Source organism: Lagopus muta, chromosome 1 (genome assembly GCF_023343835.1).
Source record: "Lagopus muta isolate bLagMut1 chromosome 1, bLagMut1 primary, whole genome shotgun sequence".
In the NCBI taxonomy this organism is placed as follows: Eukaryota; Metazoa; Chordata; class Aves; order Galliformes; family Phasianidae; genus Lagopus; species Lagopus muta.
In genome coordinates this window covers 37,430,202-37,456,466 of record NC_064433.1, presented here as the reverse complement: position 1 = coordinate 37,456,466, position 26,265 = coordinate 37,430,202, and the positions used below count along the sequence as shown (strand labels likewise).

Below are 26,265 nucleotides of genomic sequence, written 5' to 3'. Positions count from 1 at the left end.
AAAAAAGAGTGGTTCCGAATGCCTTCTCACTTTGGAAACTCACCACCACATCAAGGCAGCAAAGTTCAGTGGAGCTTTGGTATGGATTATTGCTTGCTCACCCTCATCCCCATTCTGCCTCCATCTGTGGAGGTGTTCAAGAAACGTGTAGATGTTGTACTGAAGGACGTGACTTAGTGGGGAAATACTGGGGGTAGGTTGATGGTTGGACTGGATGAACTTGCAGGTCTTTTCCAACCTTGATGATTCTATGATTCTATCCCTCTTTAGTCAGAGATTTTGAAGGAGGAAACAGTCCTCACTTAATCCAAGGTGCTCTTTGCAAATGTCTAATGCATATGGTGCCCTACCACCCATGAACTTTCCCAACAAATTCCTACACAGTAGTGATGAAAATGCAGCCTTCAGAAAAACAGAGTGTCTAAGTTTCCAGTGCTGCCAGTCTGGCACCTCTTCTGAGCTCTAAATTCTGCTGAGGATGTAAACGGGGGTGGTGAGTGGGAGAGCTAAGTGCAAAACTGGTACCTTTACTTCCCATCAAAATGCTAAAAATAAATCTTTTTTAGTAAGAACTTCCATTCAAGAATAGTTTCAAATATGAGAGACAAGTATGTTGTTACTAACAAAATAATTTATCATGTTCTTTATTTTTTTCTCTCAGTAGAGATATAAAACTGGTGAAGAAATTCTGGGATAATATGTCTACTTAATTCAAATACAACATTCCAAATATATTTTTTCTCTCTCTATTTGTCTTGTAAGATGTGATTGAGATGTTTCCATCTAAATGTTTAGCAAGTTATAAGTAAACAGATCGTGGTATTGCACATATTTTCTTTCCTCTTTGAGAATATGTATAGAAACAGCAGTCTAAGAGGGAATGGGGACAGAATGATCTCTTCAGTTGCTGCAAAGGCTGCCTGCTCAGAGTTGGAAGCATGTTTTTTTAATGCAACATCCAATCTTGGGCACTGAATGGATGAAATGAAGCAAAAAAGGAAGATAGAATTTGCTCACTTATAACAATTAATAATTTATAGCAACAGCGTGCAATGTGTGATAGTGTACTAGCACAAGTAGAGGCACGTGATGTTTGTACATGGTGAAAAGGGTTGGGTTCTTACCTGGGAGTCCTCCTGCTGCTGTGCTTCCTCTGGGTCTGACCATTGCCTGGATAAGGACAGCAGAACCGAGTGACTCACCTTTTGATTCCTCCTTGCCAGAGAGGATTTTTCCCAATGTTTACTTGGAATCAGACCTCATAAGACCTACTGAGTCTGTGAAATCTTAGCCATTACAGTCTAGATGAAGGAAAGGTGGAAGAAAGGAAATTTAATCATCCCCATTACAGAGACAAGGAAAAAAAAGACCTGAAGGATACGGAGCAGGCAGAATTAAATCTTGACTATTTGAGTCCTGTCCCATTGCTAAAATACCTACTCAGTCTTCCTCTCCACTAAAGCTCTGACTGTTACTCTCAACTTCAACACTCCACAACTAAAATCTTACAAGGTTTTGTGGTATATTTGTATGTGTATAACAGCTAACATGCCATGAGCAAAGAAGAGGGAAGAGAATGAAGAGAGTAGGAGACAGATAAGGAATTCAAAACAATGTATGTCATTGCCATCAAAATACAGAATTATAATATCAGATCTACACATTACATTTTTCTATACGATACAGGAATTCGAGGATTTTTGAACCAGCACAGTTAACACTGAACTTGAGGAACTTGGTTTCCTATGGACTCACTTTAACTGCAGACACTCACAGAAGGTTGTCTCAAAATACAATCATTCTCAAGCTTTCTTCTACTTGGGATGTTACCTTACCTGATCTGAGAGATGGCTCTTCCCCTGGTCTTTCTTACGTACCCTCCTGTCTGGTTTACAAAGCTGGTAGCAACTGTACAGCATTTTTTGTTCTCCTCTTTGCTTTCAACTAAGCTGAAATCCACCAGTGGCTTACAGCATGGAGTGGGAGGAATGGCACAGACAAGAGACAGACTGGTAGGCAGGCAGACAAAAACTATGAGCTTGTAAGAATGATTGCCTTCAGAAAAGAAGCTAAGGTTGTTTGGATTATTTCCCTAACAATATAGATCCCACAAATTAAGATTTAAAATAATTGACATGAATATCACACCTAAGAAATGGTACAACATACTTTTGTATATCCCTTTTCCTTTTCTTTCTCCCCCAGTCCCCCCTTTACCTCCTTCTCTCCTTCCTTTCCTCCTTTCTCCCTCCCTCCCTTCCTTGGCTGAAAGAAATTTAAGGCAAAAATCTTTACTGCTTGGAGTTATTTGTTGCCTCTCCAAATAGTTGTTACTTCTGAAACCCATCATGCTGAAGTTTCCTCCTATAAGAATGGATCGATTATGCAAGCCACTCGCAGTGTGGAAGAGGTTTCTCATCTGTGGATATGCAGCTGTAAAAAAAAAAGGAAGAGAACAAAACCTGAAAGTCCAAGAAATTCCTCTGTACTTACATTTCAGAAAATTTATAGCTGTGGATGATTATGTAACAGAACTTTTTTCCATTGACAAGGTATAAAAAAGAACTGAAGAAACATGAGTGAATAGCAAAAGCAGTGACCTGTGAGAGTTAAAAGGAAGGACCTGCTCTGTGTGATGATATCCTGACTTTAAGGACTAAATGCCCACTTTATTTCAGTTGCTCCATTTTTTTTCTTAAATAGTTCTATTGCAAATCCTTGTTCTTACCTTTCTTTAGTTCTCACATAATGCTATGAATTCAATTATGTAATTAGGAGGTTTTTATTTCCTTATCCTTTCCAGGAAAGGATGTTCCTTTGAGCAGAAGAAGGTATCACATCTCCATTCCACAATCCCTGTTCCTGTCAACTGTTTTTTTAAAATTTGAAATATTTAGGGGCTTGGCTTTCTGAACCCTGCTTAAATCAAATGAAATTAAAAACACATATTGAATGGTATCTAAATTCAAAGTGAAAGCAAGTCATTCTTTCCTACTCCCCAAAAGCCAGTTATGGTTTTGCCTTGAGTGCCTGAGAGGGGATTCACTCCAGACCCCTGGGGCTTTGGGCTGAGAGGTACCTTGAATACCAGCTCCCAAAGAGCTGTGCAGCTTGGAGCAGAAGGAGGAGGGTTTGTGATGCGACCATCCCCCCAGAGAGTCTCTGTTGTTGATCTGGGAATGAAGATAAAACACTTGCACTGAGGATCCTTCCTGCACCAGGAAGAGTCAACACCTCGTGTGGCTCAGCCCACCGAGAGTCCCATCTGCTGCAACGCCTAGCGGCTCAATGGATCTCATAAACAAAGTGTTTCTATACTGGAAACATCAGGCCTCGTTTTGCTCATCAGCAGGTTAGTGGTGTTCGGTAGCCAAGTATAACCTCTAAGAAGCCCAAATTTAAGTTATAAAGGACAGAATCTGATGTGGGATTTTTTTGTTTGCTTGTTTTTTATCACTACGTTTGAACTAATTGTAATCCTGCTATAAACCACAGGGTCATTTTAGAAGGTTTATAACTTCATGGAGTGGTTTATTTAGCACAAGTGGAGAGTGGCCCCTCCTCCTCCTCTCTGTTTGCAATCTGAAAATTACTAATCCTGAGAGTTTTGAAGGAGGTGTAAAAAGCAAACTGGGGAAAGGGAAGGGAATTCTCACATTTATTTGATCAACCCTCCTAATGCTTCATTCAGATAACATCTGCCTCCAAGTCACTGCACAAAAATTAATTTTCTCCTAATCTTTGAATAGAAAATGTGACACATCTGAACAATTGGAAGGGATAACTGTTTGATAGATTTCTGCCCTTTAAAGCCTTCTTGAAGTTTTTATGAGACTTTTGACCCAGCCCTCACACTGTTAGCAATATTATCACTAAGGAAAAAATAAAAGAAACAACAACAAAACCAATACCAATGCTAATACTACTAATAACAATTAATAACAATGACAGTGCCTGACATCTCTCAGTCTAGAAAACTAGATTTCGGTTTTCTCTTTTTATTTTCACACTCAACATTGTTTTCTGGCTTTTCATCTATTTTTTTTTCATCCATCTACATACTACTCCATTTACCACCCCTTCCTAGCACTTTCATATCTCATTTCACTTGTAACTCAAACACTGGTTGTGTAGTTGCTCTCCTTGATCTTCGCTTTTCACACCAGAAAGAACAATGCTTTTTATTCTTCTGGAACCTACTGAATCATAGAATCATAAAATGGCTTGGGTTGGAAGGGACCTCAAGAATCATGAAGCTCCAATCCCCCCTGCTACAGGCAGGGCTACCAACATCCCCATTTAATACTAGACCAGGCTGCCCAGGGCCCCATCCAATCTGGCCTTGAACACCTCCAAGGACAGGGCATCCACAGCTTCTCTGGGCATCCCGGGCAGCACCTCACCGCTCTCTCTGTAAAGAACTTCCCCCTGACATCCAACATAAACCTTTCCTCCTTCAACTTAAAACCATTTCCCCTTGTCCTGCTGTTATCTACCCTTTCAAAGAGTTGACTCCCCTCCTGTTTGTAGGCTCCCTTTAGGTACTGGAAGGCTGCAATGAGGTCACCCCGCAGCCTTCTTTTCTCCAAGCTGAACAAGCCCAACTCCCTCAGCCTGTCTTCATAGGTGAGATGCTCCAGTCCCCTGATCATCTTTGTGGCTCTCCTCTGGACCCTCTCCAACAGCTCTCTGTCTTTCTTGTCTTGAGGGCCCCAGACCTGGACACAGTACTCCAGATGGAGCCTCACAAGGGTTGGAGACCTCAGCATGCTCATCTTGGGTGCAAAGATGAGTAAAAACTTTGATGATGACAAAGCCTGAGTTAGTACTGTCTTTGCTCTGTGTTCTATGTCTCAGCAGATTTTCTCATAGGCAATACAGGAATGTAACAGATCCTGTTGAATTTGCAGAAAGAGCACTGATTTAGGCAGGGGAAAGAAAAAATAAAAGGAAAAACAAATATTCTTTAACAATGAAGCATGTCAGTGCACACAGAGAACTATGTGTTATTCCAAGACTTACTATGTCTTAGTGGGATTTTGGGAAGAATGTGTTGAACCAGATGGCAGTGCTAGATTTTTAAGTATCTTGAAAAGCAATTATCTGAAGACTGAACTCAATATTTGGTTGTGCTGATAGTGTCTGAAGGTTGATCACTGCAGTTTCCTTCTTATCAAGTATCTTGCAAAATGTAACACACAGTTATGAAAAAAATATGACAAAAACTGATACTATTTCCCTGTTGTCTTTTTAAAAGGGTTGGAGTTGTCTTATCTGCTATATGTTTTTAGCTCTCCTTGCAGAAAAACATGAAACATCTTTCTTATCCCAGCAATTTTTAACTTTTTTTTTATAAAAAATGGGATCTATTTTCATTCTGAGCAACCAGGGAAGGCAAAACTGGACTTAAAGCTGAGTCAGCCTGAAATGCATGCAGTGCTAGGGTTTCCTTATCCTCCTTCTTGTCACTGTATTTGAACTAACAGGAAGATGACCTGGTTATCGTTAGGGCAAAACCTCCTTGTGAGTGTTAGCCATAGCAAGGCCGTGTTTAATCCACAAAGATATTCTCAACTGAAATGTATGAAAAAATATGTATATTTATTAAAAAAGAAGAAGAAGAAGAAAAAGAAAGCAAATATTTTGGAGGATTCACATTTTCTAATGAACAGCTGTTTCACTGGAAAATTCCAGATCAGTCATAGCATATGGAAAGACAAGGTCATCATGACCCAGTGTTGTCATCTCCTGCTCTTTGGAGGATTAATATGGATCAGTAATAACTGCAGCAACCAGAACAATTAATAATTGAAAAGGTGCTAATGAGCGCATCAGTGAAGTCAGCAGAGTCAGAAATTTCTTACCCATAGTATTTTGGTCTCTTTTTGATCCTTCTCACACCACGTGTTTAGAAAAAAGAACCTGAGTTTTACTGCTTATAAGATCCAACCATACTTTAGTAAATGGAATTACGTTTGATGGTACTGTGACTGCAAGTATCTGCCTGGCCATTAAAATCCTGCCTGAATTTCCCATCTAACTGCAACCTGTGCTTCTGTTCTGAAGTTCCATGCAGTTCTCACCTAGGGACTTGAAACCATCTGTAGTCTGGGCATTACTTTATCCATGAACTATTCAAGTCATCAAGGAGAAGTTACTGCACTTTCACTATGCATGGCCTCCTTCTTCCCTCAGGCTGAGCAGTGCTGACTGGCTAGCCCTCTACAGGGTTTGCATGGTACCAGTAAGATCATGAGCAGACAGAAATCCTACTCTCTATGCTCATTTACTAACTTCATCTCTGATGTGAAGTCGGCTTGAGCTGTAATCCAGAAAATCCTTGCTAGATGCTCAGACAGATCCTTTATGTGGTCCTCTACTGAAGGCTCTGGGCTGGATGCTGTCATAATGAAATGACTGGGCTTAATAGGGGATCTCCTACTTCTCAGATTCACGCTGCAAGGGGACAGAATAAGCTACATGACAAGTATTGTATTGCTGATTAAGAACATAATAAGGAATGAAAAGGCAAAAGAAAATCAAGAACAAGGAAGCAGTTTCATTTTCACAGCAGCCTTATCCTTTCCCTTCAGAAAACCCTTACAACATTATTCTTTTTACCCAAAATATCTATAGGGTTTTACTGGAGATACCTTAAAATAGAGTTTGCCTCTTGTATATTTTTCACCATTGTACATTTCATTTGTGGCACCTAAAAATGACACTTGTATTTCACAGATAGTCTGCATTTAAAGTACAGATCGAATGCAGGATCAAGAGACTTCTAGAAACCGAACAGTTCCAGGAAACTGTTGGAAAAGCATGTCATGCTCATTTAATTAAGAGAGGGATACACAGCCTACATACCAAAAATTAGTGTGGCCATTAGTAGCCACTTGTCTACCTGACAACCTTCTGAGGCACACCAGGATACTGTGGAAAGGAGGAGGGGACAGAAGAAGTGTCAGCTTCTTCTGAAGTCAACAGAGCTACAAGCAGAAATTCTTATTTCCAGTAGGAAAAAAAGCAATTTTTTGAAATAAGCTATTATATAAGATAATACGTAACATCTGCTGCTAGATAGAAACGCTTGGACAGAGCAGCACTTCTGATCTCCTGCCCATGAAGACAAATGGATCAACATAGTCAGTATGAGAGAGAACTGGGAAGGACTGTATGTGAGCAGCTGATGGTATGCCATTACTTAGTAAGGTACAGTGCATTTCTGCTCCAAGTGACCCACTTAATGACTGTGTACTGCCAGCAAACATGACTAAAGCAGATGAGGCAGATAAGACAAACACAACCATACTATGTAAGAAAATGCTTCAATTGTATTGTTCAGTGGCACTGAGCAATGGCTGCATATGGCTGAGCACCACACAGTTGTTCACTCATTCCCCTCCTTCCCAGTGGGATGGGAGAGTATGAAAAAACAAATTAGAACTTATGAGTTGAGATAAAACTATTTACTTAGATAGGGAAAATGAAAAGGATAACAATTATGACAGATACACCTATGTATAAAAATGCATATAACAGGTTTTATGACAAGTGGTGCACAAGCAATTGCTTGTACAGCACTGTTTAGCAGCAGCTATAAACACTGGTGTATTATTGACATTGTTTTTCTCCTAGAACCAGAACATAGCATTATACCTGACACTCTGAAGGGAACGATTCTGCCCCAGCTGAGATTGAGACAAAGCTGCAAACTAACAGGATGAAAAATCAAAGCAGGGAACAATTTTAGCTATCACTGAAAAACAATGAGCTGCTCTATGAGGATCTATGACGAAGTGCATCTAAGGACCAGGGCAAAAATGCGTCACTCTCCTTTGCGAGGCATCCTCTGCCTCCTGCTTGCTGTCAGCCTCTGACAAATTAAAAATAAAGTTCCCTTTAAAAAATGTTGCTGTCCTGTGCCATGTGCATCTACCTGTGTCAGAAAGGGCACGCTGTCAAAGTGAGAAAGTGCCATGCTGAGTCCCCAGCCTTCTGGGTGAGCTTTAATTCTGGAGGATTTTTAATCCCTGTGCAATGGCTGTGAGGGATGTTTGGAGCTGCTTTTTTTGCAGGTTCCCTGGAGCGTGCAGACACCTCTCCCAGCCCATCAGCCAGTCCTGACAGTATCACACTAGCTGAAAGCAACACGTTAACAACATTTTACAGTTCAGGAGCCAGCTTCATTAATTTTTTTGCTGAGTAATGTACAAAGAAGGACAGCAAGCCTACAATCATCTATCACTGCCTGTGTTACACAATTTTTTCCAGAACACCCCGAAGGCGAAAGGACAACAACAAAACAAAACAAAACAAAACAAAAACCCCACAAACCTCAGTGATGAGTAAGTTACTAAGAGTAAAGAATGTATTTATATGCACATAGTGTGCAAGTAGCAAGTTAGTTGCAGCTGGTGAATTAAAATTCTGGAGGCCACACATTTTTACTTCCAGAGAAGCTCTTCTCCCATTTTAGGTAGGTCTAAAGTGTCTTTTATTATGAGTACTGAGGTACCAAATATTTAAACAATATTTAAATACCTGTGTCACTGCATGACAACATGTGGGAGCTTCAGAAGTTTGGGCATTTTCCTCTGGACTCATTTCTTGTAAATACCACGTGTGCTGCCTGCTGCCAACAGGGAGTGCTGGGAGGGGTTGCTACCTGGTCATGTTGGTTCAGTGGCAGCAGAGGTGTTCTCTGGATTGCCTGAAGCTCTCAGGAGAAAATAATTCATGTACTGTGAAGTAGTAAGCACTTGCCTCCATCACAAAACAGGAGACAAAGGGCAGGAAAAGAGATTCAAACAGAAAACAGTTATTGTTTTCATGTCGTATAAAACTGCGCATCTTTGCTCACAGCCCACAAGTCCTTGAAGATGCACTTCAGTGCCTCGGCCTTCTCAGCCTCCATCTAGCAGATGTTTTCAGTTTGACTGTAGGACTATAAACTATGTGTAATGGTAATGAGGCAGTCTGATCTTGGAAAACTGATCTGTTACTGATTACTGGAACAGAGGGCTAACCGTGCTTGGAGCTAGGTGTAGAGACGGACCTGAGCTGCAGTGCAGAACCAATGGCAGCCCCATGGGACAGAGGTTTGAGCTGGCTCTTGGCTGTGGCCACCCCACATTCAGTGGCATCACAGATCAAGAGCAGCGCAAGACTGAGCTCAGAGGCCAAGCCAAGATCTGGAGGCGCAGCAGTCTGTGTTGCACATTTTGTTCCTGGACAAAACAGTGCCAGGGCTGGGCTCAGAGCACTGGTTAGGAGTGGCAATGTGAGCAAAAAGAACAGGAAAGTGGCTGGTGTGCTCAGCAGCTAATGAGATCCTCAGAGACTGGGAAGCGCCCAGGTGGCGGGCTACAGCCTGCCTGCCTCCTGGGATTTGGGAAGAATAGCTGCAGATTCGGATATTTTTGGAGTAAGCGATAGCAGACTCACTTTAATGAAGCAGGATTCCTCCAGTGCACTGAATGTCAAGAATGTACATTTGCAAAGCAGTGTTTCGTCAATTAGGATTTTACCATTCAGATTGAACTAGGGCTGGGGCATTGTGGACATTTATAAATAGCAGGAGCAGCACTTGCCTATGAAATAAATCCCATTAATATATGATTTAATTATTGTATTGCTATCGCTCTAACACAAATAATTCCACTTTGATGTAATAAACTGTTCTGTAATGTGTAACGTCTGCAATATTCATGACTAAACATCAATAGAGAACAAGATAAAAAAAAGTACTGGAAGCTAGCAAGATAAAATGTAGAAGTTTATAGCAGTACATGCTTATGTTACTATTTTATAGTATCCAATATATTGATATATGGAATGCTACTGCTTGCATAGTTACAGGTAATTTTAAAACACTATGTTAGTCTAAGTGTAACAGCTCAGGAATGCAATTTATTTCATAAACAGATTAATAGATTAGAAACTAAAAAAAAAAAAATGTTCTCTACATTTCTGGAATTTACTGAAGACTTGCCATACAATTCATTTATGTAATCCTGCATTTACAGAGAACATATCACTTTTATGGAACAAATTTCATTATGCCTGTCCCTTCCTAAATTGAAGGTGGGAATCATTCTTAACTACATCTGTTTTGCTAGTGATGGCTGGTGCTTATGAATTATTTATGTTGAAATCATATTATTCTTTGTTGTGCATTAGCAGTGAATTCATGACCGGCTGATCAGCTATTAGGAAGTAATCAGAGAATTGGTACTTGGGTCTTTGATACAAAGGAAAAGTTTCTTTCAGAATCTCTTCAGGGATTTGCAGAAAGCCTCTTTTCACCATTTTTGAGTTCCTTGTTATTTTACCCACAATCACTTATCCCTTTGGAGTTGGAAAACAAGCCATTGCAAAGTGATTTTTTTCAATAGGTTTTTGTAACATGTGCCTATTTGGATTATCAAGTCTGGTTTCTGTCCTTTCTTCCTGCATGACTTCGCTGCTGGATCAGATCACCTGTTCACCTGTGTGGCATCTTGTTTGGATAAACTCTCCGTGCTTTAATGATGCTAAACAACAAAGTTTTCCTATCTTTCTACAGCATGCTGCCCTCCAAAACATGTTCTCTCTATAGCAGCCAAAGGCTATCTTCTAGACCTTTCAGGAACCTTGGCCATCTTTCTTGCCTTTCAGACTAGGCTTTTCTTGCATTTCAGATCTAGGCACAACTGTGGAAAACATAAAGGAAAAAACAGCACTAGCAAATAGCACACAAAATACAAATACTGGGTGATCTGAAACAACTGTGTTCCAGATGCTCTGTGGCACCACACTGCAGACATGAGCTCTGACAAGAACAAACCACCCACCCTATTCCTGCTGTTTGGCTTCCTTTTCTTTTCAGGTGTTCAAAATACTGCTAGAGAACTTGTGTACATTCAGTAAATGTACACATTTACACTTGAGCCAGTCTTCTGTATTGTTAGTAGATAGAAGGAGGCATTTCTAGGGCACGAGTCATCTCACCTTCAAACAGACAACTAAAACAGGTCGGGTGAATGGCACTGTACAAGAGCTTATCTTTGTCCACTAGTAAGAACCAGCCAAGGAAGCTTAGATACTGTAGATGAGGCCATCTGAATTTAGGTGGAATTAATTCCACCCCTCATTTTTAAAGGCTTTGCTTACTGTGAGTAGCAAATCCCACAGATCTCATCAAACTTCCTCTCTTTTGCTCTTTATCCATCCTGTGCAACTTCCCTGTATGTTGCTGCCCCATTTCTGCCCTTCATTTTTTTTATCTAATATAGCAGTACCACACAGTTTTTCAGACTGGCACTTCCACTACTGTTTATCGTAGTGGAAGACAGAGAAAGAAGAAAAGTAAAAGCAGCAACATTAGGCAACAAAACACGACCACACATAAACCAGCTTCATAAATACTGTCAGCTTTTGAACGGTTATGCTTTGTAAGAAAATTACTGAAATGAGCCTATGTATATGACATGAAACACATAGAGATGATAAGACTAAGTGGTGCAGAAGCAATCTGCTCTTCCACAGAACATGAAAATGCTATATTTGTGACTAGAAGCCAGCATGTCTTTCTTTAAAATAAATACATAAACAGCAGACAACATAGCCAACTTTCACTTCCCCAAATAGGAAGACTTTTTGTCTCCATGCAAATCTGCCATCTAAATCATGGAGAATAACTTTGGTCCACCTTTTACGTGAACATTTTGTAATTAATCAGGCAGATGTGTGAGTGCTGTTTATGTTATACGTGTTGTGTCACTGTTATAGTAGTTTTAAATTAATGGTATTGTGTTGCATTTTTCATTGCAATTTAACTGGGATGTCTTTCATAGCTTCTTAACCTTACCTCCCCAGACATCAAATGCAACAAAGTGTTTTTTAAATATCACAGAAAAGCCAAGTCTGGAAGGAACTCTGAAGAGTTTCCTCAAAGCTAGAACAGCTAGAAAAGGCTGCTGCAGGCTGTGTCCAATTGGGGTTACAATATCTTCACAGATAAAGACTTCGTGATCCCTCTGGTCAACCTCTTCCAGTGTTTGATCACCCTTAGAGTGAAGAAGTTCTTCATATGTTTAAGTGGAATTTCCCTTTTTTAGTTGGTGCCCATTACCTCTTTTCTTTTTACTGGGCACTTTTAAGAAGAGTCTGAATGTTACATTCACAGACTTTGAAAAGATTACTCTCAAGCCTTCTCTTCTCTAGGCTATACAAACCGAACTTTCAGCCTTTCCTCCCAGGAGAGATGCTTCAGTCCCTAGCCTTCTTCATGGCTCTTTACTGGACCTGATCTACTATATCTACGTCCTTCTTGTATTGGGGACCCCAGAATTGAACTCAGCACTCCAGCTGTGTCTCAGAAGGGCTAAGCTGAGAGGAAGAACCACTTCCCTTGACCTGCTGGCCATATTTTTCCTAATGCCATGCGACAGGCTGCTGGCCTTTTTTTTGTGTGGTAAGGGCCCACCAGGACCCCCAGTTCCTTTCCTGCAAAGCTGCTTTCCAGACTGCTGTCCCCAGTCTTGTCCTTGCACATAGGACTTTACATCTCTCTTTGTTGAACTTCACGAGTTCCTGCCAGCCCATTTTTCCTGCCTCCCAAGGTCTCTCTTAATGGCAGTACTACCATCTGATTTAACAGCCAGCACTCTTTTGTATTTGAGTTTTGTATTAAGATTTGCAAATTTGCCAAGGGTGCATTCTGTCCTACCACCCATGTCATGAATGAAGACATTAAACAGCACTGGCCACAGTGCTGATTGCTGAGGTTCACCACCAGCGACTGGCTTCTGATAGGACTTCATGCTGTTTGCAGTCTTCTGGGTCCAGCCATTCTGCTCATTTCCAGTAAACCTCAGTGTCCATGCATTTAATCATCAGTCATCAGCTATCAACTGTGTTTACAAAACACTAAGTTTAAATGGACAACATACACTACTTTTTCTACATTCTCCAAGTCAGTCATTTCATCATAGAAGGCTACTGGGATGGGCAGGCACAATACCTTTGTAAATTCATGCTGATTACTTTTAACCACCTTCTTGTCTTGCATGTTTGAAATGGTTCCCAGGAGGATTTGCACCATTAGCTTCCCAGGGAACAAGGTGAGGCTGACTAGTCTACAGTTCCCTGCGTCTTCCTCCTTGCCTTTCCTGACCATGACTGACATTTGCCTTCTTCCAGTCCTGAGAAACCTTTCCCAATTGCCACAGCCTTTCAAAGATGATTGAGAGTGGCCTCACAACACTCCACTAAGACCCTCACACCCTTGTCCAAAGCAATGCTTGATAAACTCCAGGTCTCCGCAGTAACATCACTGGTGAGCAACAGGAAATAGTTTGACTGTCAGACCTCAACAACATCCTGGACCTGAGAATCACTAAGCAGCAAACCTCCTTGAGGAGGTCAGGTCCCTGTGTTGGGCCCTTTCTACCCAAGGGTTGCAGCAACAGAGTGGGGTGGATCTAGCAGAGAGAATGTCAGATACTGCTGTTGATGTTGACAAAAACTCTTAGACCTTTAGCTGAATACTCTTCCCTTTCCTCTTTCTACCACCCAACTCCAGCCTAAGGTCAATGATATAGAGGAAGCTGTGCAAGATTAAAGATAGAAAATGACGTCACAAAGAATATCTAAATATCCTCCTTCTCTTACAAATTTACTTCAGCTAGTTCATATCTCTTCTTTGACATTCTTCAGACAGCTTTAGTTATGTGAGTGATCAGTCTTTGAATGTCAGCCACCTGAAGTGCTGCAGTGTTTCAAACTATAATTTTGAGACACTAAATTATATAAAGCCTTAAGATTTTTGCTGACTGAAGTTGAGTAGCTGCAGTCCTTTCAACCTGTACTCCGTGATGGTTTGTGATGTTGTCTTCAGGCAAAAATACTGTCTATGTTGATGAAAAAAACCCAAAGTTTTAGAAAAATATACTGGGAAAAGTAAGTAGCCTGCTTTTGTGTCTGTGATTACTAAAATTCACCATCTTCTGAGAAATCAAGTTGCCAGGGAGGAAGGAACTAACTCTTCTGTGTCAGATCACACTGACTAGAGCTGCTGGAAATCTTATTTTTTTGAAGGGCAAGGTCAGAGATTAAACTGGTAATTGCCAATTCTTTGGAAATGAAAAATTGCTCGTTCAAAAGAGTTAGTCTTGGTGAATGTTTCAACTATATTTAAAACACAGCATGGGACAAAATGTCCCAAAATTGTCAGGGTGTCATTTTGACTTTTAAAAATAATAAAATGCAAGATTTTGGATTTACTTTGATTTTTAATTGCAGAAACAGAATTAATTCAAGCAAAGGCATACTGAAGTGGTAAAAAATCAAAATAAAGCAATCAAAGTTTGTGTAAATAGAATGTTTGGATTTGTACCATCTGTGATTTCAGGGAGAGAAAAGGAAGGGCAAGATCTCAGCCCATGGATTGCGATATTGTCTTCTACTCCCTTTTTGGAATGCTACTTTTTCCATAGAGCTCAGAACTGTTCATGGCACAGGGAAGCTATTTCTTGCCCAGACTGGAGCTGAATATATATCTCATTCCTGCCAGGGGTGCTTCTGTGGGCATTTTTAGCTGTAACAGAGAGTTCTGGCAGTGGATAGTACACTGTGCTACCCTGGAAAAAAGAAAAAGAAAAAAAAAAAAAGGAAAAAAAAAAGAACTCCTAACCATGAAGTCTGCAAATGCCAAAGAACCAGAGAACTTCAAGGGAATGACCTTGATTTTTTCATTTATAAGGTAACCATGAGGAAGTTGTGCAGCCTTTGGACAATATACCACATCCTTGCAAGACCGCAGCAAAACAACCATTATGTGACATTTCATGGCATTTTATCATATGAAGTAACCAATGACATTGGAAAAAATCACCTGTCTGTATAGAGTTTCACTGTCATGTTATAGTTAGATCTGTTAAGGCTGACGAGAAGCACTAAATGAGATACCAGATTCTTCTACTTACTGTCTTTTATGTAACAATTTTACTTTATATGCATTATGAGAAGATTTACTCCAATGTAATAAATTAATAATTTACCAGCTTCCACATACAACTTATTTTAAAAAGGTCAATTCTACAGTAATATTTCAATTAGCACCACTGTGTCCTTCCCTTCCCTTCCCTTCCCTTCCCTTCCCTTCCCTTCCCTTCCCTTCCCTTCCCTTCCCTTCCCTTCCCTTCCCTTCCCTTCCCTTCCCTTCCCTTCCCTTCCCTTCCCTTCCCTTCCCTTCCCTTCCCTTCCCTTCCCTTCCCTTCCCTTCCCTTCCCTTCCCTTCCCTTCCCTTCCCTTCCTTTTCCCTGACAGAATTATTTAACGGTGAGCAAAAATTAAAAATAAATCAGTATTTTTCAGCTCCCAGGAAAGGTCCTAAAAACACCAAGTGCACTGTACTCAACATTTTAACTTCTGTAGTACATCTGAAGCACTTGTGCATCCATATTGTCACTGATTTCAATATATCTCTACCATTTACTTTTTTTTCCGCAGTATCACTCCACTCTGTACCCCTATTTCATCGGCTGTCTTGTAGGTTTTTTTCCTGCTACTTTTGATTTATACCTGCTGGATCTATGAGCAATCCCTATAATGTAAGACGAGTCACGATTTAATCCCTGGTGAGTTAAAAATATTAAGGAATGAAAGGTGCTGAAGGTTTATTATGTCAAAAAGTGTATAATCACATTTCATCTTTTGATTTTTTTGCAAACCATGTCATTTTTCTTTGCCATTTATTACAGTATCTCAAAGGTTACCTACAATGGATTTCTTCAGTTTGCTGCTACCCTGCCGGAAAATACATTCCCTAGGGAAAAACTTGCTCTCGTTTCACAAAAGCAGAAGCAAGTGCAAAACACAAATCAGTGAGAGGTGTTCATTCAGCTCTGCACAGGGATTTGCATGACTTGCCATGTGATAGTTCAGCAGAACTTTCTATGCTGTCTGTGGCACTGTTTAAAAGCTACCACTTGCTTTCTGGGATTATGTACTTTCCTTTACAAAACAAGTAGTTCCCCAGAAAATAAAAAATACATGGAAGAGATAACAACAGCTTTGTATTGTATCATTTATTGGCTAGCTGTGTAATTTGGAATTGTCACTCTGTAAGAACTGAAAAAATGCTTTTTGCAATCCAGTGTTTTATAAGCAATATTTTGGATTCACTATTTTCATTGTGCACCAGTAAATCTAGTACTTCTGTACTGAATTTCTTGGGCTTGAAATGGTACTGAGGAAAAGGCCCTTGGGGGACCTTAGGCTTTTAGCTTTGTAAGTAATTCAGTGAGCATGTTCTCATTTTCAGTGTCTGATGATAGATTCTGTGGTGATTGTAACTAAACTGGCTACCACAGACAGGAGCAAAAAAGGAGCACTCACACCATCCCTCACTGTAACTCAGTGCTCACATGAGGTGCACTGCCAGCTGGTTTCCACAGAGGGTAACCTTGGGCAATCAGTGCTGTGAAGAACTGTTGGGGTGAGCTGACTTGAAATCATCTAAGGTCAGAAGTGAACATGTGGTCATAGTCTTTCCTGTGCTACAGGTTTTCAGTGCTGAGAAGTGCCCGAGTCATGTAATACTGAGCCTGTGGTAGGTGCCAGGTGAGTCTACTACTCAGAAGGGGTAACAAGGTATCCAGGTAATCAGGTTCAGGTCCATACCAAAGAACTTGGCATATTTCTTCTAGTATGAGGGGCTGAGAACAGTCTAAATGATAAACAGGCCCCTGTTACAAAGGAGTTCTTGATCAGAAGCATACCGACCTCCATGACCTACACATTTTCCTTAGCTATAGCAGTGTAGCTTTAGCTTTGCTATAGCCTGACTGCATTTCAAGGACGTAGGATGCACGATGTGCTCAGGAGGACTGAGCCTGGATGCGAGTGTCAAACCCATGTGTAGTGACAGGCTGTTACACAAATACTGATGGCCTTCTACAAAGGCTTCAGAGCTTGACATTCTCCAGACCCCTCCAGGTACAAACCCATGTTCATGCTCTGTCCCCAAGAGTTCTCATGGTCTCCATTTAGAGACAAGCACTGCTCTGAGCCTCTACCCACAGCAAACACGCAAGTCAGTGAAGCAAACTGCAGAGGGAAGGGCTCAAAAGTGAGCACAACTGATAAGGTCTGTGTACTCAAGGGACATATCAGATTCCCTGATATTTAATAGCTCCGTGAGTAAGATACTCAAGCAGCATGTGGATGAGACAGTTCAAACTCCTCTTCTGATTTGCACCAGTGATTTCACCTCAAGTCACTATCCCCAGGAGTCCTGCCCCAGCAGCCACACTATACGGAGTGTCTCTTAACAAAGCTTTTCGAGTCTATGAAAAACACTGTGTCTGCATTCGATGTCCACACCTGCATGTTTCTTACAGATGCATATTAAAGCTTTAAAAAAGTTTACTTACAAGACATAAGAAAACCTGCACTGGCATCTAATGCATTCTCAGGTGACTTCCTTTCCCTTTTTTATCTTTCAATGCAATGCTGAGGCCATATTTAGCACTGAGTTTTGGATGAAAATGCCGTTCCCTCCAGCCTAGAACTAAGTTTGAATTTCTTTTGAGGGCTTATCTTACTCCTTGACCTCTTGTGTCAGCTAGCTTAACCTCTGCTCAATGCTTTTGGCTTTTGTGCTTCTAATCTCTAACGTACCCCACTCCTTTAGAGGGGTCGCTGGGGCTCACCTCATGAGGTGCAGGCTGCAGGGAAACAAGACAGGCCAGCCTTCCTATGAATCTAACCCTTCTGCATCACTTGTTTACAGCTGATTGCCACTTTAGCTGATTGCATAAAGGGAATGTCTGCAATGAAACATAATCAGTGTTGCAATAAATACCAATCAATTGCTTGTTTTTATTAAATGCCTTCTGTACACCTTTGTTCTCTTCATATTAACAAACATTGGACACCTCAGAAAAGCAAGTTAGCAACTGGTATGATTTTAAAATTGGAGCTACAAGAGGCTACAGGTACTTTTATTTTAGAACCACATGTTATCTGGATCCGTCTCTCGCTTAGACTACTCTGCACAACCTTTTGCCTGGATCTTTCCTCTGCCTCCTTTCATTTCTGTGGTTTCTTCCTGTGGCAAATTGTGTGCTGTTACAGTCTCTTCTCCTCAAACTCAGTGCGCTGTGGAGCAGCATACCCCTGCATCTTCTCCACGAACCTTGCTTTTGAAGATTGGATATGTATGTTTTTATTTTTTACCACAGAGACGTCTGCTTTTGGGGCCTGTGATTTCACTGGAACATACTTCAGCAAAACTGGTGTGGCACTGTACAGCGAAGAAAGGATCCCTTATCTTTTGCAATTGTTAACATAGATGGCACTGAACCTATCAGGCAGATCCATGATTTTCTCTTCCTTTGCTGTCTGTTGCAACTTCCATTATTTACAAAGCTCCATTTAAGACTGCAAACTAGACAGATGCCAGAATTCAATATAATGTAGGGACCACACGTTAAGCATCTGATAAGTGATTCATCCTTACAGCTCTTGTGCCATCACCCTGTGTGTCCATCCATCCTGTAATGGCTGAACTCCTCGGCTCGTCCCAGCCGAGAGAAGTTAAGAGGGGCTCACGGATGGCCAGTTTAGAGCAGATTATGGATGCATCCTGCAAGTGTGCCAAGCGATGCTGTTGCTCAAGCCCACACACGTGGAAGAGAAGCCTCAGAAAGCATCGGTTTCCATCGAGGCTCCGCTCGGAGTCAAGCGCTGTAGCAGCGCGGCTGTGCGCCCCGTGGCAGCGGGGCAGGTTAGGACCGGAGGGCTGCGCTCCGGTTGCCCCCGGCCGCCTATCCCGTCCAAGGCCGAAACCGACGAAGCAGCACCGCACACCGCAGCTCCCAGCGCGGCCTTTCGAGGCGAGCTGCTGCTGGCTGCGGTTAGCGGCACCGCAGCCTTTGTGTTCAGGCTTTTAGCCGCTCCAGCGAACCCGCCCTGCGTGACAGAGCACCGCTCTTCGGTGCTTTCGGACGCCCCGGCCCGGAGCGCAGCGGCACAAAGAACAACACGCGTTCTAAGGGGAGCGCCGTGCAGCCGGCACAGCCTCGGGCCGGGCCGAGCAGATCAGAGTAGGGCAAGGCAGGGCACGGCAGGGCAGAGCAGAGCAGGGCAGGCCCGGCCACAACCGCCTCGGCCAATGGCCTGCGCGCGCCCGGCGGGCGGGAGCGCGAAGAGGGCGCGCGCGCGTTGCCAGGAGACCGGGGCGCGCGGAGGAGGGGGAGGGGGGTGACGTGGTGACGTTAATTCTATATGAGCGCGAGCGGCGGGAGCTCGGGTCTTTTTACCGCCAGCCGCGCGGCGCCTCCGCCTCGCTCCTGAGTCACCGCCGGTCCCGGCCCGCGCAGGTACCGCGTGGGGACGCGGGCGGGGGGGCGCGGGGAGGCCGAGGGCCCAGTTCCGCGCGGCGCGGTACGAGGCTCGCGGAGCGGGTTGGCCCCGCTCGGAGTGCTGCCCGCCGCCGCCCACGCCTAACGCGCGTGGCTCCGCGGCCCGCGGAGAGCCGGGCCGCGCGGCGGGAGGCGGGACCGCGGCAGCACGTGGGGCGGCGGGGCGCCGCGCGGGCCGGGGCCGGCCGGGAGGATGGAGGCCGGGAGGAAGGGAGGGAGGGAGGGAGGCAGGGCGGCGGGCGCACATGGCGGCGGCGGGAGCCGGGCCCCGCGACGGGGCGGGGGCTGCCGGGCGGGAGCCGGGGCCGCTCCCGCCGCTCGTCCGCGGGCCGAGTGTCGCTGCTGGCCGTGCCCTGGGACCGCCGCCTCGGCCCGGTGCGCCCGGCGGTGTCGGCAGGCGGGTGGTGGCCGAGAGGCGAAGGAGCTGCCGTAGAGAGCTGGGAGCTACGGCTGGGCTGCGTTTTCGCATTCATATCTATCTACCTGTGTGCCACGCGGGTCTGTCTGTTCTTGCGGGACACTCGCAAGCGAGACTTTCAGCATTTCAGCTTTTTTCCCGTACGGTGCCCAAGAGTGGGCACAGTCCCTCTGCACGCTGATACACCGATAACATGGCAGCATCTGCGCGGTTCGTCTCCAGGCACGCTGCAGTTCTGTGCGTGTCCATTTGGTGCTTGGAGCCCCGTGCGATGTGCCGGCGGTCCCTGCTCTGCCTTCCCTCGAGAAAGGTGAGAGTGGAATGGAGCTATGCGATGCACCGTGCGCCCACGGCTTGGGCTGGAGTTGGGTTTTGGCAGAGGGTACCGTATCGGTTGAACAAGGGCTAGCGCCTGATTTGTTTTCACCGCAGTCATGAAATAAAGCTTGAGAGAAGAGGGAAGGCTGGAGGCTGTGTACGGCTGTAGGTGTGTTCTGAGGGGCACATTAGCAGCTGAAACCTTCTTGGTGAACTCCTTAATGGATGAGAATGAGCTTGAATGGTATCCTTTCTCTTGTAAATCTTCTAATTATCCTAACTTTTAGGGCAAAATAAAATTTGGAGCCTACACACGCTGGAATTGGGTGATGTAGGTGCCTCTGCCGGGCAAAAACTTAGGACTGAAGGCTTTGGGCACCTGAGAATGCTGTTACCAGTGCCTAGCACAGGCCCCAGCTGAAGCTGTGTTTGTGTGCCCTCAGTGCTGTGTGGGAGGTACCTAACAGCAGTCTCCCTTCCTGTACTGTGCACACTGTGTGCTTTGGCTTCTGGTGACTGGGGACTGTTTATCTGTGTATGCAGGAGGGCCTTGTGCGCGTCGCTTCTTAAAGCCCCCGATCCTTTTACATTTTCAGGGCAGCAAAGCGTTGGGACTGCTGCACACGTGCGGAAGTGCTGCGGTTGTGCCGTCAGCCTGGTGCTACAGGAAGCGCTAGCAGCCATGGGCTGGCTGTGCTGCTGCTCAGACTGGGGGCTCCTGGGAGCAGGCAGGGGAATTGTTATGGAGATCTGCTTAGCGAGCGCCCTGAAGTGGGTGGTCTGGTTTTTCTTGGCTCCTGCCTCCCATTCTCATTGTCAGCTGTGCGCAAGTGAAACTGAAAGCAGAGCATGGTAGGGCATTTATTTACATTGTGAAGCTTTTTATAAGAATTTCCACGACGCTGAGGGAGACCCAAGTCTTCCAGGCAGACACCATTTCCTTTAAAGTAACAACAGAGTTGCAGATCTTTAGGCAAACTTTGGCTTACTGTTCTGTCAGTAGTGTTGGCATAAATCATCCACTTAGCTCCCAGAAATTGAAGCACTTGTAACAGGGAGAATTTAATTCATTGTGACAGAGATTATATCCCTTCGGGGGAGTGAAATAGCTTGAGGGTTTGAGTTTCAGTAAGGGAAAATCTCAGGGGAAGTAAGACAAGTATCTTCTGTCTGCAATTTTTGATCAGAACCTTTGGTGAAAGCCAGTTTGTTCCAGTAGGCCAACAGGTATAATGAAGATGTCTATAGTATCTATTTGTTTTTGTTCTTGTGGCAGTAACCCAGTTCATCTTAAGAGTCCTTTTATCCAGCTGCAAAGATGGTGTGTCTCAAACAGAACTGTCAAAGGTCTGATTCTTCTTTGCAAAGCTTCAGGAGCTGGACAGGTTGCTGAAAATGGAGATGTAGGTGTTTTTTAAATACCTGTTTGTTTTTCTGTATTTGTAAAAACACTCAGTGTAACTTCAATGATGTTTTTTTTCTTCCATGAATTAATACTGCTTTTGGATTTGTGGTATAGTAGGCACTCGTGTGGAAGATCCTACTTTGCAGCCGGAAACAAGACTCCTCAATGGTGACTGTGTTTCGCTGGAGCTCTGGGGTCTTCTGAGTTGGCTTCTGGCTGGGGACTGCCTTCTGTCTAGCTTCTCATTAGGAACCAGTTAGTAAGTAATAGAACAGAACTGTGTTCTACAGGAGGTGTTTAATCTGAGAAACAATTGCAGTGACTAATGTTTGTAGGTCAGTTTTTGTGAATTACTTTGAGCTCAGAAGTGATTATAATGTAGTTAATGTAATCTATCTGATCCTTGCTCCTCTCGGAGGTCAGTACACTTCCTCACCACCTGACTTTGTTAATCTGGAGAGTAGGGTTGGTGCCTTGATGTATTTGTCTAGAAAACCAGATGTGCCCAGAAGGTGTCACAGAAGTTGTTAGGTGATTCATTTGAAGACCTTCTGAATAATCAAATGTTTAAAAATAATGCAGGAAGTTCGTAACAGGGTAGAATCATGAATATTTGTCTTTTCTGAATATGCAGTAAGATGCGTTTCAGTCCACTGCTTTGTTCTAGATAGCCTTTAATACTAGATGCGTAGAAATAGTGGTGGTTTTTCTGTGCTTCTTGGCGGATGAGTTGTCCTTAAGGGAAAGCTTCCTTTTTAGTTGTGCCTCTAGTTTGAAAAGCTGGCTTAAGCATTGAGAGATTAAGTTTGGAGGTGGGAATGGAGGAAGAAAAACCCTGTCAAGAAGAAAAGAAAAATGAACCAAACAAACAACAAAAAAAAAACAAACAAACACAGAAAGCCACCAAAGGCATACCCACAATACTTATTTACACCCAGAACAGTTTTCAGTCTGTTTGCTTTTACTTCCATGTGTATTTTTATGTCACTTCTCATTGCTCACCTGTGAAATGCTATTAATGTCAGATTCAAACTATTTCTTTTTTTCAGATGTTCATGTTGCTAGGCCTTGAATCTCTGACACAGTGTTCAGCAGCAAATACAGTATTTTTATGAAGGATGTATTACTGAAACTCTAACGATCGTGGTTTTTATTGTTTCTGTCACCAGGCATCCAATTCAGATCTTGCCTGCTTTTGCATGTTGAATAGAAGTCTTTAGTGGGCTGCATGCCATTATACTTGCATCTTTGCAGACCAATTTCTCAGCCTTTTGAATAATAGAATTGTTTGAATTGCTTCTAATACATGGTACTTTAGATTTTAGTACTATTTCTTTTAACTAGCTTACATTGCCTTTTTAAACAGTTCATAATTCTATGATATTCTGCTTCTGGAAATTACTGATCTCAATTTTGGATGTGAAATATGTACCAGTCGAAGCACTTCTGTTCCATACATGTGCTAAGCAGTGCCATCAGGAATGTGCTTGCCTTTGTTGAACTGGTGAGACCTTCATGACTTGGCCTCTTGACTATTTTATCGCCTTCTTTGCTGTTATGAGTTGGTTGAGTTCTGCTGCTGTTGCCAAGATCACAGCTGAGTGAAATTCAGAAGAAAATGCTTTTGAAAAGTTTGTAAAATTTGTTCATGGAGAATCTGGCTGCCCACAGTTTGGATGGGCATACACTCAGCTGGGTGAAGCACTGGCTGGATGGCCGGGCCCAAAGAGTTGTGGTCAGTGGAGTTAAATCCAGTTGGGTGCTGGTCACGAGCGGTGTCCTCCAGGGCTCGGTACTGGGGCCGCTTCTACTGAACATCTTTATTAAAGATCTTGATGAGGGGATTGAGTGCAACCTGAGTAAGTTTGCAGGCGACACCATGTTGGGAGGGAGTGTTGATCTGCCTGAGGGAAGAAGGGCACTGTAGAAGGGACCTGGACAGACTGGATCAATGGGCCAAGGCAAACTGTATGAGTTTCAGTGGGGCCAAGTGTTGGGTCCTGCACTTTGGTCACAACAACCCCAGGTAACTCTACAGGCTTTAGGGGAGGAGTGGCTGGAAAGCTGCCTGATGGAAAGGGACCTTGGTGTACTGGTGGACAGTTGGCTGAACATGAGCCAGCAGTGTGCTCAGGCGGCCAAGAAGGCCAATGGCATCCTAGCTTGTATCAGGAGTGGTGTGGTGAGCAGGACTAGGGAAGTCATCCTGCCCCTGTACTTGGCACTGGTGAGGCCTCACCTTGAATACTGTGTTCAGTTTTCGGCACCCCAGTACAGAAAGGACATTGAGGTGCTGGAGCAGGTCAAGGAAAAGGGCGGCGAGGCTTGTGAAGGGCTTGGAGAATATGCCTTATGAGGAGAGACTGAAGGAACTGGGGCTGTTTAGTCTGGAGCAGGTGAGGCTGAGAGGAGACATTATTGCTCTCTTCCAGTATCTGAAAGGTGCTTGCAGCAAGAGCGGGGTTCTTTGAAAACTGATTGTTTGGGGGGGGTTTGCAGTGTAGCAATGGCTTCGTTTCTATGGGGAAAAAAAAAATGGAACCGGAGGTAGCAAGAAAGTTGCTAAGTATATTTTATGAATTCCAATGACTTCTCAGAGTAAATGAATTTCCTACATTGCATTCATCAGATGTTCCAGCAAAAAAACAACAGTGAAACCGTAAGGAAGTAGTTCCTTTTTAACTTCTTGGATGAGGCTGGAAAAACATGTGTTCTAAATCAAATTTGTTAAAAACACTAATGTTGTGGTGCAGAGTCTTGCAGATAGCGTAGCTGCCAATATGGTTGTGTTTGATTATGTTGCAGTCTCAGTAGTCAACTGACCCTCTCCTTCAGTTGATGCTTTGATGTATGCAGGTTTATCTTGCCCAGCTGTTAAAACACTCTCTGCCACCAAAATACTTTGTTAAAACCCAATTTGTGTATTACTTGTTTGGCATTGTTAAGAAATTGGTATTTGCACCAACATAAACTGCATAGAGAAGTACTCCCTTTGGAATCATAGAAAGGTTTGGGTTGGAAGGGACCTTTAAGATCACCTACTTCCAACCCTCTGCTGTATGCAGGGACACCTTCCCCTAGACCAGGTTGCTCACAGCCTCATCCAGCCTGGTCTTGAATGCCCCCAGTGAAGGGCATCCACAGACTCTCCAGACAACCTGTTCCAGTGTCTTGACACACTCACAGTAAAGAATTTCTTCCTGAATCTCTAGTCTAAATCTACCCTCTTCCAGTGTAAAGCCATTTCCCTTTATCCTGTCACTACCTGCCTTTATAAAAAGTCCCTCTTTGGCTTTCCTGTAGTCCCCTTTCAGGTACTGGAAGGCTGCTATAAGGTCCCCTGGAGCTGCCTTTTCACCAGGCTGAAGAGCCAAAACTTTAAGAAGCTCCAGATATTTTCATACATGAAGATTCCAATTTTTGCCCTTCAGTGTGGGAGGTGTTTTATCAGTGATGGAAGAGAAGATACTGCAATAGGCCACTCTGGTTAGTTTGTTTAGAGTAAATCCATGTTTTGGTTTTGCAGAGATGAATTTAAATTTCTGGATTACTTTTCCAATAAGGGAAGACTATCCTAAACAGAAATTGGTGTGTTTTCTGCTACAGAATCTTGGCATCCAGAACAAAGACCATATTGTGTGTTTAATCGCCTTTTTGAACATGATCAGGGAGTTCAGATCAGTAGCAGAGACAAACTTGCAGATACAATTCAGTTCTGATTTCAAATTGTAATTCTGTACTCTGTTTTCTTGTGTAGATTTTTTTGGTTACTTGCATTTTTATTCTTGCAGGAAAAGATACAGTATCTTAAATAAGAAAAATGTTACAAAACTAGAGGATTTCAGTATTTGTCTGCTGACTCTTGTTTCCTTATTTAAAGACTGGCTAAGGTAAAAGCTCTGAGAAGTGTTGCACACAAATGAAAGGAAGCCTTGCAGTTGCTAATAACAAATGAGTTAAGTATGTGATCATTCTGCTTTATGTTGAGGAATTAATTTTCTCATCGTGTAACTGGAGTTCACATTGAGAGCTTAGAGTAGAAATCTGCTTGCACGCCACAACATGCATTGTGCAGAGGCTTGTAAGTACTAGTGAAATAGTTGCAAATGGCTGCAACTGTTGCCTTCACTGGAGTAGTTGTTAGAACAAAAACGGCAGGTTGAAGGGCAGCGAGCAGGCCTTTACAGTTAATTGGTTAATAATGCTGTGCTACTTGGGTCAGCAGTGTCATGACTATTTTATTCCCTTGTGCAGAGTTCCAAATCTTGCCATCAGGAGGCAAGATGCTGTAGTGTATGTTTTCACAGTAACTCCAAACTTGTCTTACCTGACTCCTGAGTTGTTCTTAAAGGTATCTCACTTGTGTGTCCTCCTCCTGACCCTGCTCTTGCGTATCTGGCTGTACAAGAGAAATTATCTGTCACTTCTAATCTTCCAGTTACTCACCCATTGCTCATGAAAAGAAGGGGGTATGCACAGCTGAAGAAGAACTAGAGCCAGCTTTTCTGGCAATATTTGCCAACTGTATAGCTTTAGCTGACTGGAAAATTGTACTGTCAGCAAAGAAACTTGTTTCTGCCATTGACAAAGACACGCATCTCCCTTGGGGCGACCTGAGTACTTACCATGTTAGTCAGTTACAAGTTAAAAGTTCTGAATCTGTTTTGTGAAACACAACTGCTCATTTGAATTTCTTGCCCTTTAATTCTGAC

At 43.2% G+C, this 26,265-nt stretch overlaps 1 protein-coding gene across 2 annotated transcripts in view; it reads left to right on the top strand.

Annotated features, from left to right (window-relative positions):
* The first annotated feature begins 19,239 nt into the window (after positions 1-19,239).
* NAP1L1 (nucleosome assembly protein 1 like 1) overlaps positions 19,240-26,265 on the top strand; it is a 31,956-nt gene continuing 24,930 nt past the window's right edge. The window contains exon 1 of one of the 2 annotated variants that reach the window (XM_048938536.1): positions 19,240-19,370. The gene's annotated coding sequence lies outside the window, so the exon portion shown is untranslated. The remainder of the gene's footprint in view (positions 19,371-26,265) is intronic. The other variant, XM_048938531.1, reaches the window with a different exon arrangement.